Source organism: Nicotiana tabacum, chromosome 15 (assembly GCF_000715075.1).
Source record: "Nicotiana tabacum cultivar K326 chromosome 15, ASM71507v2, whole genome shotgun sequence".
Taxonomy (NCBI): domain Eukaryota; kingdom Viridiplantae; phylum Streptophyta; class Magnoliopsida; order Solanales; family Solanaceae; genus Nicotiana; species Nicotiana tabacum.
The window spans coordinates 33208062-33223884 of NC_134094.1; positions in this window are offsets into that span (position 1 = coordinate 33208062).

Below are 15823 nucleotides of genomic sequence, written 5' to 3' on the forward strand. Positions count from 1 at the left end.
GTATCGATCCGCAAGACTCTACTAGACTCGTTCGTGACTAGTAGAACTTATGAACCTAGAGCTTTGATACCAACTTGTCATGACCCAAAATCAACCAGTGATATGCACAGCAGGGCAATAACAATAGCATTAATACTGCTCAATAAATAATAAATACAAGTACACACAATTAAATCAAGTCCTTCAAATATAAATCTTTCGCCTATATGCTTCTCAAATAATACTCTTCAGGATATAATACTTTTTAATAAATATATTTTGAATATACTCCATTCAAATAAATATCATTCGAATATAATTCTTTCGAATAAATCTTTTTCTAATATAATTCCTTCAATAATTATCTTTCGAATAAAAGTCACCATGTGACACCTCATTTCAAAATCATAAAGTACGGGTCTCATCCAAATTTCATATTCCCACGGCACCTCGTGCCAATTTCTGTACCCCAACCGCACGGACAACTCACGTGACAAATATCATTATCATTTAATCACTGCATTTCGTGCCCAAATTTCATATCATAACTGCACGGATAATTCACGTGTCAATATCATCATTATTTACTCACGGCACCTCGTGCCCACTCATAATCCGCCTGGCAATAGCCACAGGCCCCCCAATCTCAACATAAATCAGATTATTATCAATTTACCAACAACAAGATAAATTGTACAAGGTATAAAAATAAACACAAGGAAAATCACAACATCACATAAAATTACCAACGCAATAACTCCACATCATCACATATCATCTCTGACAATAGCCACCCCTATCTCTCATATAGCCACCCTTATCACTCCTATAATAGCCTCCATTATCCCTCCGCCCTGACAATATCAATAGCCACCCTTATCTTTCATATAGCCACCCTTATCGCTCCGCCCAGACAATATCCCAACACATATAACAACGGTGAAATGCCTCCCTTATGCCAACATAATATCAATAGTGAAATGCCACCCTTATATCCTCAAAACAATAAATCAATTAACACAACAATTTACACGGAATATTATCACGGCAACGTAACAAAATCAATTCATATCACAATTTGCCCAATGGCCACAACCAATTCCAGGGATATAACAAAATCAATTAATTATTTGCATAGGAAAAATTCATAATGAAATTAAATTTCAAGAAATATCAAACTATCAAACTCACGGAATTCACATGAATATACAAGTAATAATTACATCAAATTTTCACATAAAAACAAATTTAATAAATGTGATTTGAGGCATGGCAAATAGATGCTTAAATATATGCCAACAATTATTCAATTTAATACACAATATGCCAAATACTTTAACTCAATAAATTTTGCACATATAAGCCCGAGTACGTACTCGTCACCTCGCGTACACGGCTTTTCACATTTCACAAATGGCACATACGATTCGATGCCTAAGGGGTAATTCCCCCACTCGAGGTTAGGCACGCTACTTACCTTTTTAAAGTTATGTCGATATTCCAAAATCGCCTCCTTGCTTGAATTGACCTCCCGACAGCTCAAATCTATACATATTAATTGTATAACTTCATTAAAATTCATCGGAAACTATTCCGGATAATAATACATCGACTTAAAAATTTATTCCAAAAAGTCAAAAAAAGTCACTGCCCTCGCACCTGCAGAAGAGCTTCCGCTTCTGCGCTCACGCAGGTACGGAAAATGCATCGCACCTGCGACCTCTGCCTATTTCAATCCAGGCCGCATCTGCGACCATTTTGTCGCTTTTGCGGTCACGCACCTGTGACAATTTCCATCGCAGGTGCGATTGCACCAGAACTGGAAAAATTCCAGAATTCCTTCAAGCAAAATTTTGGTTCATTTAACAATCTGAAACTCGCCTGAGGCCCCCGGGACCTCAACCAATTATACCAACATGTCCCAAAATACAATACGAACTTAGTCGAGACTTCAAACCACATCAAACAATGCCGAAATTACGAATCGTGCATCGAATCGAATTATGAGTTATCAAATTTTTCAACTTCTATATTTTGCGCCGAAACGTATCAAATTAATCCGGAATTACTTCAAATTTTTTACACAAGTATTAATTGACGTAATGGAACTATCCCCATTTCCTAAATCAAAATCTGACCTCGTTATCAAATATTAAACCTTCGGTCGAACTTTCCAAAAAAATTCTATTTTCCAACTTTGGCCAAAATGTGTCGAATTGTCCTACAGACTTCCAAATCCAAATCCGAATATATGCCTAAGTCCGAAATCATCATACGAAACTATTTTCACCATCGAAATTCCATTCCAGGGTCGTTTGCTTAAAAGTCAACTGTCTGGTCAACTCTTTCCATTTAAGCTTCTAAATATGAATTATTCTTTTCATATAATCCTGAATCTTCCGAAAATCAAACTCGACCACACCCGCGGGTCATAATACATATTACGAAGATTTTCGAGACCTTAAGTCACTAAACGGGGCATAAATTCTTAAAATGACAAGTCGGGTCGTTACCCTGCTGGAGTCTGATATCTGTGAGCCATCTGCTCTGTAGTGTGAGTAGTGGGAGTATGGGATCCTCCCTCAGCGTGAAAGAAGGATGGTGCCATAGGGCATATGTCGGGCTGGGCCTCACTCTCTATAAGGCCCACCAGGCGGACTAGGGCGTCCTGAAGTACTGGGTGGCAATGAACCCCTTAGGGACCTGAGTTGGTCACTCTAGCACATTTTAAATAGGGATCTCCTCTGCCTACTTGATCTGAGGCTCTGGTATAGGTGTTGTTGCGTGTGATCTAGGCTGAGCTATGCCCCTGCCTCTGGCTCTCCCTTGGCCCCTACCCCTAGTAGTGGCTGCAACTTGGGGCTCCAACTCCTGATCAGTTGTGGATGTTGTACGTGTATTCACCATCTGTGAAGAGAACAAGAATTGAATGATTCAAACTCAATGATAAAATAAAATTGCATGATAAAGGAAGAAAGAAGTGAAAATTCCTAAAGCCCTATAGCCTCTAGAAGATAAGACTAGACATCTCTGTATAGATCCTCTAGACTCTACTAATTTTGCTCATAGCTCGTGAGACCTAGGCAATCTAGTGCTCTGATACCAACTTGTCACGACTTGAAATCTCAACCACTAGATCGTGATGGTGCCAAACATCCACTTGCTAGGCAAACCATCATTAGCTACACAATATTCGTCTTTAACAATTTAAAAGTAAATTAATAAGAAGGTAAAGATGTAGATCTTCAAAATATATATATATATATATATATATATATATATATATATATATATATATATATATATATATATATATATATATATATATATATATATATATATATATATAACTCCTAATACATTGTCAAGTCTAATCCAGGAAGTTGGTGTCACAATACATGAGCTACTAAACAAAATATTACAACCAAGGTCTGAAATAAAAATACAACTGTTTGAAAGAAATAAACAGTACATAAAATAAGAAGGGGCTTCAGGGTCTGCGAACATCGTGCAACTCTACCTCAAGTCTCCGAGTAAGGATAGTCTGAGCAAAATCTTTGCTAAGCCCCACTGGGACCGATACCAGAATCTGCATAAGAAATGCAAAAGTGTAGTATGAGTACAACCAACCCCATGTACTCTATAAGTGTTGAGCCTAACCTCGACGAAGTAGTGACTAGGCAACAACAAGGCACTCACTGCAAACCTGCACAAGTATAAGTGACAACAATAGCAGAATAGAGAAAACAAGAATTAACATGAAATCCGAAACGAAAAACACTCAATAAAGGGCCCCAGAATTTCATATATGCTCAAATTCACAATACAACACAGATATGGAACCAACAGCCAAGAAAAACTATAACATATTTTCTCCATTGTGACGCGCAACACGATCCACACATATTATAACAATACCAATATCGTTGCAACATGCAACCCGATCCCAACTAACATATCAATATCCATTGTGGCGTGCAACTCGATCCCAATTACAATATCAATATTTGTTGCGACGTGCAACTCGATCCCAAACATCATTTCAATATCCGTTGCGGTATGCAACCCGATCCCAAATATATAACATATTTGTACAAAACTACAACTAACTATGACGTATTTCACAATAAAACGCAATAAGGGATTTAAACAAATAAAGACATAAGACGGATAAAAGAGACTATCTAACAATATACAAAACATAAGACAAGTAAAGGCAGTCAATAGATAAAGATACGGATATATGGGAATAGATAGCAATTTAAGGCATGTAACGAACAAAAGCATGAATTTAACAAGTAAGGACAAGTAACGGTTTAAGCATTTAACATGTAGTAACATGGAATAAATGAAGGCATGAAGTAATTAAAGACAAATAACTAAGTAGCAAGTCCCGCATACTTAACCTTGATAGCGTACATACATTTGTCACCTCACATATATGCCTTCCCTACACATACATCAAGTAGCAAATAGACCAATCAAGTCATAATTTCCTTAATTCAAGGTTAACCAGTACACTTACCTCTTTCTGCAACCAAATCAACAATCAATCATGGCTTTGTCTTTTGAAGAATCCTCCAAACCAACCAAATCTAGTCAATTATCAATCAAACAATCCAAAATAACCTTTAGAAACTACCCACGAATGAAAAAGATTTAATTTTGATCATTTGTGAAAAAGTCAACAAAAGTCAACCTCGTGCTCGCTTGGTTGAAATCCGAGAATTGGACCAAATTTCGATTACCCATTCACCACCGAACTCGATTATGTGATTTATTTTAAAATTCGACCTCAAATTGAGGTCTACATCTCAATTTCCCAACATCCCTAAATTCTACCCAAAACCCTAATTCCTACCATGAAATTCATTCATTAGATATTAAACATTCACGAAAATTAGTGGCGAAGAAAAATGAATTAGAGTTCCTTACCAATGAATTTGGGGACAAAACGTTTTTCAAATATCGCCTCTGGAGTGCTTAGAATTAAAGAATGGTGTAAAATGAGCCAAGTCCCGATTTTCTCATCATTTACCGAGCTGCAGACATTGCACTTGTGAATACTTGTTCGCAATTGCGATGTCCGCAATTGTGAAACACTGATCACAAAAGCGACCAGTGCATCAGAAATGTGAAGCCATTCTTACTATGCACTGTGTCGCAAATGTGACACCATTATCGCAAATGCGACCCCAGCTCAGACCGCAAATGCGAGACCTGCAACCTTGCACCAGCAACTGCTGAGCACCAGCAGTTCTAACCTTAACCGTAGCACATCCAAAACTCACCTCAGCCCCTCGGGCTCCAAACCGAACATGCCCACAAGTGTAATAATATCATACCAACTTTCTCGCTACCTAAAATCATCAAAATAATACTCACTCTATTTTAATTTATGTGAACCTATTTGATTGGACACTGAGTTTAAGAAAAGAGAGAAGACTTTTAAACTTGTGGTGTAAAATAAGGCACACATATTTTATGTGGCTATAATTCATTGAATAAAGGTAAATTAATTCCAAATAGGGAAATGGGTCATTCTTTTTGGCACAGACTAAGAAGAAAATAGGTTCACATAAATTAAAATGGAGGGAGTATTAAATAACAAGAATCGATCATCAAAACTTAAGATTTCAACTTAAAACTAAATTTTCACAATCTTTCACATAATATGCTGAAACGCGCTCGGGTCACTCTGGACCTCCAAACAAACGTGCGTACGAGTCCAAAAATATCATACAAACCTATTGGAATCGTTAAAATACCGATCCGAGATTGTTTACTAAGAATGTTGACCATGGTCAACCCAAACCTTATTTAAAGTCAAAAATTACTTTTTCTTCAAATTTACGTAAAAGCTTTTCAGAAATGACACAGACCACGCACGCAAAATAATAAATATAAAATGAAGATATGAGAGGTCTCGAAACGCAAAAATTAAGGCTAGTACTCAAAACGACCTATTTGATTATCATAACGGTACAATTGCATAAAAATAAGAAATTTAAGGACGACCATGTGGTCTTGGACGCGCCAAGAAACAAGTGCGTCTGTGCCTATGTTGCCCCACCGGTAGCCCGCGCCCAGAAGCAGGCGATGCTCACAAGTGCCCATCAGTAGGCAACACCCTATGTGCGCTCCCCAGTCAGCGCCTACAAGTAGGTACCCTGCAGCCAGCGACAGCGCACCTATGCCCCACGCGTAGCGCGCACTGATTGAAGTTATTTGTCACGACCCAAACCGATGGGCCGCGACGGGCACCCGGTACCTTACTCAACCGAGTACCAACGTAACGTATCTTTCTTATTACTTCATCATATACACGTGACATACGTGCCTAATAGGCCAACACGATCATTTATAAACTCAAAACATATGGCGTCAAGGTCGTACAATCTTTCGCGTACACGACATATGTCTACAAGCCTCTAAGAGTACATAATTGTCATAAAGGTCGGGACAGAGCCCCGCCATACCAAACCATACACATCTAAATCATACTAACCAAACAAGTAACTCCGGAGTAAATGGAGTGCACCAATATCTTCTACTGAGCTGATCGCCTACTTGGAGGACTCTTGACCTGTCTATCGAGACCTGCGGGCATGAAACGCAGCGTCCCCATGCAAAAGGGACGTCAGTACAAATAATGTACCGAGTATGTAAGGAATGAAAATCGATAAATAATAGACATGAGAGAAACATGGAGTAAAAAAAATCAATATGTACGTCTGCATAGCTCTGTGAATCATTTTATTTATTATAATTTCATGCATATGCGTATAATTATCATACCATGCATAGGTATATGTGTTCATAACATCATCAAGCCACTGAGGGCATCCCATTATATCATTTCGGGCACTGTGAGCAAATCATCAACGTATACAGCTGATCAGGTGGTGGTGCATATATAACGTCATAACCTTTTCCCATATCCCATATGCATAAAATATACGCATATATAACGTCATCTGGTCATGGGTTAATATACATGTATAAATGCATGAAATGCATAAGAAATACGTTAATAAGATTTTCTCGGAATGTCATAAAAATAATATGCCTGTCGGGTAAATTTTTATCAAATACGTATTTTTTTGAGACCCATGAATAGAAAATATAATAATAATTCACATGAGGAATCAAGAATATAGATACCCCTAATATTTCTATGAATAGAGTCATTTATGAAAGTTGTGTTATTTGCTCGTTTCATTTGTATTATTTGGATCACGCCAAAAGGAAAGAAGGGATAGCCTTAACATACTTGGAGTAGAGAAAAATCCGTATGATATTCTTGAAAAAGATTGCACCGTACTCCTTAGAACCGTAAAATTTTACGTTGCTACGATTCTAATAATTCTCGTTGGAATTGTTTGGTTGCAAGAAGTTTGGTTGAAATCTTATAAGAATTGCTTGAAGATCCTTTTATTTAGAGCATTGAAATTTCCTTTCGATCTTTATCTCCCTCGAGGCTTCATTCCGCTAATTTAGCTGCAAGCCGCCCAATACTCCAAATGAAGAGACAACATGCCGAAATTTTACGTTAAGAATTAACTTTCTTGTTTTTGCTTAAGAAATGAACAATTGATAGCGTTGTTGTTACAAAGTGTATCCTTGCTGAAGCTTGTTCTCAAGAGATGAGAATTCAATTTGTGAATCAGAAAGCTTTTTGTTTAACCTTTAGGTGGGCTCCTCTCGATAAGATGACTAAGACACTTTATTTTCTAAAGTTGCCACATAATGTAATGACTTAAAGAGTCATTTATGGGGTTTAAGGGGTGCTGCCACGTGAGTTCCCTCTCACTTATCCAACTATCCACTCATTTTCTTAATCAATCCATTAATTCCCCCACTAGTCCAATAATTAACCAATTATCCACATAATTAAGAATTATCTCAAATTACATAAAATACGACTCACTTTTAATACACTTTATACACCTTAATATCATAGTCATATGGTACCTTTTATGGTACTAGTCCATAAATATCGGGTATTATCGCTCGACTCGTAATTTATCTCAAAATGTCAAACTTTGACGAAAATTCATTTTCTTCGATTTGCTTACCCTCTCACCTTCACAAATTTACTCATCACTTGTTTGAAGTAGCATAATGCTTATAATCTCAAAATAATCTCATTCTCGACCTTACGTTGATTAGCTTACGACGAAACTTTAACGTACGAAAACATGGGGTGTAACATTATTAACAAGGATGTCGTCCCCACAAGTGCCGGCTGCTGGACTAAATCTTCCTTTGTATAAGCCTAGGTCCCTTTCCATGTAAATATATAGCAGTTTTACTTCTTGTATTTGCATTATAATTTTCTACCTTATTTAAGTCTACTCTTGTAACTTAGATTTTTATTTTTAAGACAAATATAAAGGGGTATAGTCATTGAAGTTTTCTGCAAGCAATCAAATCTCTGTATTGGTGTCTCATCCCCCCCAGCAGCACGTTAGCTTTCTTGTAATAATTGTTCTTTATTAATACAAGCAAGCTTTCATTTAATCCTCTTGTTGCAAATTGTGATCTTGACATTGGTTTTCCCGCACGACACTGACAGTCTAGTCTAGCGTGCGGAGGGGGGCTTCAGTTGGTGGAAAGTAATCACACGGAAGTCAACTGCTTTGCTTTAGGTCGCTCTTCCAAGACATCTCAGGAAGGCACCGCACAACAACATTCAAGACAACCCTCAGGTTCGCTGCCCGGATTTCGAAACTTTTCGAAGATAAACATTACCTATAACATTACGAACTCAAATATACAATTTATTCTAAATTCCATTTCCAAAACCATGGTCAAAATCCAAAATTACCAATTTCTAGGTTTTTTCAAAAATCCCACAATTAATACATTTTTTTCATGTTTAAATCCACATGTAAATCATGTATTTAAATCACAACGGTAGGAATCACTTACCTCATGAAGGATGGCAAAAATGGCACTACAAAATCGCCCCTAAGGTCGGCTCCAATGAGACAAAAGAGGTGAAATGAGCCAAAACCCGATTTGGCAAACATATACATTCTGCCCAGACGATCTTTGCATCTGCGAAGCCAATGGACGCTTCTGTGGCGCCGCTTCTACGGCAACAAATCCGCTTCTACGAAAAGCATTGGAGGCCACCCCTTCGCACCTGCGAACAAGGTCCCATTTTTGCGACATCGCAGGTGCGACAATCTCCCTCGCTCTGCCGCTCCACTCAGCTTCTGTGCTCCAGGAAGCCGCATCTGCACCATCGCAGATGCGAAAATAGTCTCGCACTTGTGGCCACTGCCCAGCTCGCTTAGGACCGCTTCTGCGACCCTCTTGGCTACTTCTGCGGCTCCGCACCTGCTGCCAAAACCTCGCAGGTGTGGTTACACCATATGTGCTGCCACCAGAAATTGCATAAGGCCAAATTCTCACTCCGATTTCAATCTGAATCAAACCCACCCACCCCCTACCCCTCTCCCCGGTCCCCATCCAAACATACCAACGCATCCCAAAACATGACACGGACCTAGTCGAAGCCTCAAATCATGCCAAACAACATAAAACCTTCGGATCAATGATCAAAACCTTCCTTAAAAATTTCAAACATCCAAACTTCGCCGAATGCGTCCGAATTATACTTAAACATCCCGGAACGACACCAAATTTTGCGTGCATGTCACAAAATCATGATACAAACCTATTCCAAGGCTCAAAATCACGAATGGACATCAATAATACCAAAGTCCACCCCAAAACCAACATAAGAAATTCTTAAACTTTCAAAAATGCCAACGTTCCATAATAAGCACTGAAATGCTTCCGGACCAACCGATACTCAATCCGAACATACGCCCAAGTCTGAAATCATCATACAAACTTATTGGAACCTTCAAATCCCAATTCCGAGACCGTTTACCCAAAAGTCAAACCTTAGTCAATTCTTCCAACTTAAGCTTCCGAAATTAGAATTTTTTTCATCTGAATCAACTCTGAACTTCTCGAAATTCGATTTCGACTACGCGTACAAGTCATAAAACATGAAGTGAGGCTACTCAACCCGCCTAACGACGCGCTAGAGCTCAAAACGACCGGTCGGGTCGTTACATTCTCCCCCACTTAAACATACATTCGTCCTCTATCGTGCTAAGAACTGCTCCGGAGTTGCCTCAAAATCACTGCTCAACACCTCGTGCACCTACCCGTGTCACTACAATCCAGGTGAATATGTTAGCTCAAGCCAGACTGAAGATCCTCCCTTTTATTTAGTCAATAAGCCTTAGAACCAAATTTCAAATTCCGAATTTCTTTACAATACCTGATTCTAACATACGAATATCGTACCAATCTCCACATATTGAACTCACACATGATCATGCATCCATGTTAACATCACACAATGTATCGCATAACTCATTTGCCCAAGGCAACCTCCTCCAAGCACAACAGATCACTAACCTGGCGCCCGTAGCATGCCTCATAACACATATAAGTCTGGTTTCAATCCTCACAATACCGCAATGATGAAAGAGATGCGCACGAACTCAAAACCACCCGTCAAATCAATAACTTACGGAGTTTCTCCACTTGACAAGAACTGCTACCTTATTCTGAATCGAATAGTGACACTTTCTCTTTAATACACCTTGCATAAATCCGATCGTACCGATTTCAGGTCCAATAGCCTTGTCTCACCCAGTACAAGCTGCTCAGGCAATAAGCCACCTCAAACACTGACCAAGATCTCATATGACGCCATCAATGCGCCAATAAGCTACCACTGGAATATGACACATAATGAAGAATGAATTCTGGAAAAAGAACTACCCAGTCGCATAACGAATAAAACAACCGAAAAGATGCTATAAACCTTTCTCAGAGAATGAGAAACAACATACACAAGAATAGATATAGGGAACCATACTCAACATCTCACTGTTGCGGCGTGCAACCCGAACCAAACAACATACCCGTGGTGGCGTGCCACCCGATCCACACATAACAATATATAAGGAAATACCCATCAAGCCAAAATGCTTATACTTATGAAATATCGAATACCGACCACAAGCACGCCAAGTGCAAAACACAACTCTAGGAAGGCGGATAGTGCCAAACGCTACAAAACCCAAGCACAACTAAGGTGCAATAAATGACCTGCATCTCGAGAGTCATCCTACTCATATAACACCAAAAGCTACACGCGGCTTCAACACATGTGCGAATAATCAAGATGTCTCACAACCCACATGGCACAATAGAGTATTAACATTCAATGCCCGGTGACTCCTCCGTAAGCAATGCTATGTTGGATGAACACAACCGGCCTAATGTAGAGCATACATTCACATTAAACCCACCAACGGACCCCAAGCCAATTCTGATCATCCCATACTGGGCCAACAACCTTTAAGGATCCACAATGGCCCTATTCATGACACACACAAGCAGCCGCCCAATCTGGAACAAACTCCCACAGTCCACAACCAAAGGAATAGAGAGCCTTCTAGGCATAAACCCTCACACTAGTGGTAGCACCATCACCTCCATACTTGGTCTCAATCTTAACAATCAAGTGACTAACATGCCACACCTATACGATCTTCCCGTGGGTTACACTCTCACAACCTTCCGTACCAGGTATCAAAGTCTGCACATTCACACCTCTAACCATACAAATTTTTGAACATCTGAATTTCCCCTGCTCATCCGAGCTCACGGCGTTATTACCAACACCGAACCGCAACCTGGATCCACAACTTCCAATTCTCGTGCCGCTCACTACACCTATCATGCCGCAACGCGAGAGTACAAAAATTTCATCATAACTCCCGAACCACCAATAGAATAAACACTTCATCATTTTGAACCATTTAACTAAACATATTTTAGAGGAACGATGGCAACACACAACTGAATTCCCATAACCATAGAAAATACAAACCTCAAGTTGTGGTCTAAACCACCATAACTCTTCCGGGATCCATCTACACATAACAGACCATTATAATCAAATACCTACAAATCAATCAAATTACGGCGGTTGCCAAGCCCGCACGTATAACCACAAACCACATATATAACTTAACACGTCGAAGGGACTGATCATTGTCATAATCATGTTGATTCAAACCATTACTAATCGACCCCACTTCTTCTAATTACTCTGGACTTGCCTTACAAATGATAGTATCTCCATTTGAAACATAGAGAAACCCAACAACACTCATCCCGAGGGACCTAACCCACGAGACCATATCGCCTCAATGCCCATGAACCATCTCATACCCTCATTATGCGCACAATGACATTTCCAACTTGTACACCCATTCTAAAAGATCCTCTACAAACCCGAAGTTGTTTCTCCCTTTTTCTATAATACTGCACTGCAGACTAGATGATAACATAGAACACTCCAAGCCCCTTTCATAATCCACTGCAAATACTCGATTCTTAACCACACAACGGACCCGAAATCCTTAGGCACTGCACTTTAATTCTTGAACTCACTAGGACCGTTGTTGAGAGTCACCCACTCTGACCTGGTCCCGAATATAACCAAACTCCAACGCTCTGCTAGAACATGAACACCCTTTCAAAGAAGCAACCACCTGAATTCCTTTCCTTGCATATCACATCTACAAGAAGCATAAACTCTGAGTCTTCCCAGAACCTGCACATGAATCGATAAGGCAAAATATAGCACACATTTATCAAGTTCTTTACTCGAATTACCCCTGATGTTTTCTTTTCTTAGTCATAAATAATCTACCAATGCACCGATAACCAAAAACCACACAAGCAGACAACCACGCGATCCAATCGTAAACGGTGGGCTCCCCCACTTAGCTTTAAGCTACCATCACATAATGTAGAACCTACAAAGATTCCTCCTTCTCAATTACCATTATCTCGCACCGTCAACCCGCTAAATTTCTTGTAGTTTCTTGTTAAACTTTTCATGAACATCCTGAATTATCAGTCACAGTCGCATATTTTGACCATCTGTCGGGTAGTAAGTAGATCTCTTCATAGAAACTTCATCAAAATCACGCAACCACTAACCTACTCACAGGAGATAACCCACCTGTGGAATTCCATACCGATATCTTCCAACGGCGCTACACTGGGTACAACTACTATGAAATCAGTAAACCCTCTGAAGCCCACACTCGTCCACTAGCTGTAATAGTCGGTCCATTCCCCGTAGTCATCAACTAAAAGTCCGCAATACATTCCAAACTCAATGTCATGTTGCATCCAAATCGATAATCAAGTTTTCACACCCCTTTTCATTTCAAGCAAACTCCTCTTTGCCATATTCAATCTTCTTCGGTACAGTAGCCACCATCCCAAATAAAGTTTATAGACCAAATCACCTTCTGTCACGATTCCCAAACCACCCTAAACTTTCTCAAGGCAAGTGGCTTTCCTGCCACATAATCCATATGCTACTCTGCCACTCCCACTTCAGTTAAACCACCTCCTTTAAGAAACTCCTCGACTTCTACTCTTCATACTTTGACCTGCTAGTAATTCAACCACTGCATCACACCTCCCACATGTCCCTCCTCATTCTTCGCTGCCTAATTGTTGCCTCAAATAAAAATCCATACATGTATCCCCCGAACTAATAAATTGTTACCAACTCTAAGCCTCCTCGCATATCATCTTTCTCGACCCATCAGCATTAGAAACACCAATTCGATTTCCGAAACTGCTACCCACCACCATCTCTGACAACCGCTTCTCAGACCATTTCACAACACCCTGCCCCGAAGGCAAATTTAAGAAGACCATAATACCGGTGAACCTTAATGCGTTCAAACAAGGACGATGACACCACATCATAAATGAGAATTCCACCACACTCGAAAATATCAAGTTTCGTTACTCCATCACCAAGGCATGAACATCCATAGTCTGATTTCCTTTCCTCTGCTGGAATTAAATGTCAAACCTCTAAGTCATGCACCGAGAAATCCTCCTTACAAGTCATTCACTGCCTCGACACATAAACGAGCACCCCACTATTACATCAATAATGTGCGATAACAATGCATGAACATCATAGCAATCTGTGCATAGCCTCAAAACTATCAAAAATACAACTATTGAGCTGAAATGACAGAACGTCCTTCCGCAAGGCGACGATAGTAGCTTACCCGAATACGCAGGGGAAAACATCCTGCACCACGTCTGCAGTAACACTACAACTCCTCGATGCCCAATTGATAACAAGCGTTTCACGTCGCATGAGATTGAGTAGGAAGGAAATAAAGGCATAAGCCTCAAGGAATCAAATCGCACGATGGGAAAATCAAGAAGGGAAGTGCTCCTAATAGCTTTGTAGCCTCTCGAAGATAAGTACATACATCTCCGTACCGATTCGTAAGACTCTACTAGACTTGCTCATGACTCGTGGGACCTAAGTGAACCTAATGCTCCGATACCAAGCTGTCAAGACCCAAAATCTATCGTTGGTCGTGATGGCGCCTAACGTCGTCGTTAGGCAAGCCAGCGGTGATTAATCAACTTAGTTACTCATTTTATTATTTCCGAAATCATGAATCCCATTGAATAAGTAGTGTAAAATCTAATATTTGTAGAAAACCCGTGAATTTATTTTCGAATTTCCGTATAAGGTATAAATTATAAGGTAAAATGATAATAATTACGTGAACTACAATAATGAACACCCAGTAGGTACCCCAAAACCCGGTGTTACAAGTGCATGAGTATAAACTAGAAAATATAATAAAATACAATATCTGTCTGGAATACAAGTTAGACATGAGAAAATAAATGATTCTGATGGAGACTCTATATGCTGCAGATCGTAACATGGAATGCAGCTCACGGTAAAGTCCTCGCAATAGCTGCGCCTTTGCGCCCAAAAGACCACTACACATATATGTACTTACACAATAAGTGCAACAAATGCAGCATGAGTACGTAAATCAATGCGTACCCAGTAAGTATCTAGCCTAACCCCGGAGAAGTAGTGACGAGGGGTCAACATCGACACTTACTAGTGGTCCAATAAATCAAATACAGTAAGAAGTAAACAGATGTGAGGCAAAGTAAATAAACGAAATAAACAAGTATAAGTATGTGGTACAATCCTCCTCTCAACAATAAACTCAAGCTCTCAGTTAGCAGTTACCTCCTCAACCGAAGTATATGTATAAAATGGACCTCATCAGACAGGTAGTCACAGTTCAAATCAGGAAAACTCACAGATACACTGGCTTCTTGTCAAATATTACACACCATTCTATAAGAGTATTTTATAAAAATACTGAGGCATACGGCCCGATCCCATCATAATGTGTGCACTGTCGAGGGTCGAACGGCACAAACCATAGATACATCTATTATATTGTCGAGCCGAACGACTCACTCCCATGAGAGTGTGATACATAATCCCGCCGAGGCGAAAGGTACGATCCTATCATAATGTGTGCACTACCGAGGGTCGAATGACACGAACCATAGATGCATCTATTATACTGCAGAGGTGAACGACCCGATCCCATTAGAATAGTAAGATTTAACGGGTCCTTGACCCCATTCGTGAATAAACGTGTAAGTTATGAACTTTAAGTAAGCTTTTCGATAAAAACGCACAACGCGGGAGAATTCGTAAGGGGAGCACAATTATTCCGCAGCTAAATCAAGTAGCGCATCAAATCTCTACAATAGCAAGTCTAACACTCTATGCAAGACTAGTCACAAGTTGTAACGTAAAATAAAGGAATTTAATAGGCAAGAGACAACTCAAATAGTATAGTTATAGCATGGCGGGAACCTAAGACTATCCGGACATAACATGAATCTAGCTACGTACAGACTC